Genomic DNA, 2,500 nt, shown 5'->3' on the forward strand with positions numbered 1-2,500 from the left:
GTGTGTGTGTGTGTGTGTGTGTGTGAGGATAAATCAACGGAAATTTATACCCTCCCTAGCTTCTTGACACACGCTTAGGAAAACCATTACATAGCTGCAATGATAGGGTTGATGATATTCCTGTTTTTTTTTTTTTTTTTTTTTTTTTTTTTTTCGAGTATGTGAGGATAAGTCAACAGAAATTCCCACATTGGCTTGAAACACGCAAAGTATAACCATTCCATAGATGGAATAGTAAGGCTAATGATATTCCTGTTTTGTGTGTGTGTGTGTGTGTGTGAGAGAGAGGATAAGGCAACAGAAATTCCCACCTTTGCTTCTTGAGACACGCAAAGGATATCCTTTCCATAGCTGGAATAGTATTAATGTGGGGATAAAAGGAAAGAAACTTTCGTTAGTACCTTTATTTCACCTTAAAGAGATTAAAATGCGAAAATGGAGCAAAAGAAAAAAAAAACCTTAAGAGATAAAAGTCAAGCTACATAATCTTGCATAGACTATGATTAGTAGTTATCAGTACTCATTATGAGCAAGTTCATTATTTTTAAATATTGTCATTTGCGCATAACAACTTTAAAAGCTCTTAATAAATAGGTAGCTATTTACATTGGGATCTTCGAAACCGAAGAGGAAAGGGTTAATATAATTGTCATGAAAATGTAATAAGAGTATAATATCAATAACAATGTTAATTAATACAACTTTATATCTAAGGACAAAGAAATAAGAACAAATTGACCATAAGTAGCTGCTATCCTCTTCTAGCATTGTATCTAAAAGAATCCACCAAGAAGACCATATAGAGTGTGACAGAGAACGATATTAGAATTAGCCAACAATATTTCCTTCAATTGTTGATTAAAGGTGCGTCCACACTGGCAACACCGTGTCTACCGACATATCAACAACAATGTTGGAATCCTTAGTCAACATCGGTACACATATCGACAACAATGTATGAAATTTTGTCTTCTACAGTGTCTGCCAACATATTGGCAACACGCGTCAACTTGGTGAAGCCGTCCACACCTCATTCTAGAGACTTGTGTGTCCGTCCGGCCAAGCCCAAGGCGTCCGGGTATCTCCAACCACATCGACTCGTCCACACCAGGGTTGCCAACATATCACCAATAAACCTCTACCAACATCTCGACAACAATTTTTCGTCAACAGTCTAACAACTTGTTACCTACAAAGTTGTACACAGTGTTCTCGACATGTTTTGTCGCTAGTGTGGACGCACCTCAACGGACGGGTTATGTTACCCTCTCTTATTACATTTACCACTATGCGCCTTGCCACTTCAAAAGCCTGGCTGTACATTGAGAGTTTAATTGATGTAAGAACTATATACCGTACGTATACTATCAGATGTGGATAGTAAATAGCTGAAACATACAAAGGGGATAACCATAACATATAGAGATTTGATTGATTGATATCGAACGAAAGAATGTCATAAGTCGAAAAAAGTATTACCAAAAATATATATTTGAGCCAAGTTCGACTTTAAAATAACTTACAAAGACACAACGCTATTTAGTTTTATATTAAACAGCAGCCTGCAAATTTTATAGACTATTTACTTGCTAGTGAAAATATTGACATAATTTTTCATTTTGAAATCCCTTGCCAACCTTAATACATTGCAAACATCATTCCTTTTGATTTTAAAGTTTTTTTCCATTATTATGCATGCGTACTTTGAGTCTTGAAAAAGTTTGATATTATCACGGTTGATTATAGCAAGATTTTGCTGATTATAAGGAAGCTTTCTTAAAGACTTCAACAAATAAGGAAAAGGCTATTTCCTCTTATCCTGATGTTCCCAGGAGACTCTCTTAGGAGAACATTATAAACATCTGGCCTATTTTGGATAGCTATAGGAGGGTCGGTATGGATGTAGGGTTGAATTATATAACCAGAGAATGAGAAACTCACGAACTATCAAAAGCTCTTGGCTATGGTTTTGCCATTGGGTAATATATATAAAGTTATATAAAGTCCAAAATCCTTTTTCTCTACTTGTAATTATTCACTCAAGAAATGTATTCGTATTTTAAATGTAAAATACAATGAAGTAGTGAATGTTCATGACTGCAATAATAACACAATAGGCCGACTATACATCAAGATCTTTGACGGGCAATATTAATATCCGCACCTCTCTCTCTCTCTCTCTCTCTCTCTCTCTCTCTCTCTCTCTCTCTCTCTCTCTCTCTCTCTCTCTCTCTCTCTCTATATATATATATATATATATATATATATATATATATATATATATATATATATATATATATATATATATATATATATATATATATATATATATATATATATTAATGTGCTGTAGTACACTAAATTGCTGAATATAAAACCTACGAGTACTCAAAACTGTATTTTACTATATGGATAGCATGATTCTGTCCTGCGTGATAGTAATGATAATGATAATAATAACAATAGAATAGTAATGAAGAACCAAAATATACGCAATAAG

This window comes from Palaemon carinicauda, chromosome 30 (genome assembly GCF_036898095.1).
Source record: "Palaemon carinicauda isolate YSFRI2023 chromosome 30, ASM3689809v2, whole genome shotgun sequence".
Lineage (NCBI taxonomy): Eukaryota > Metazoa > Arthropoda > Malacostraca > Decapoda > Palaemonidae > Palaemon > Palaemon carinicauda.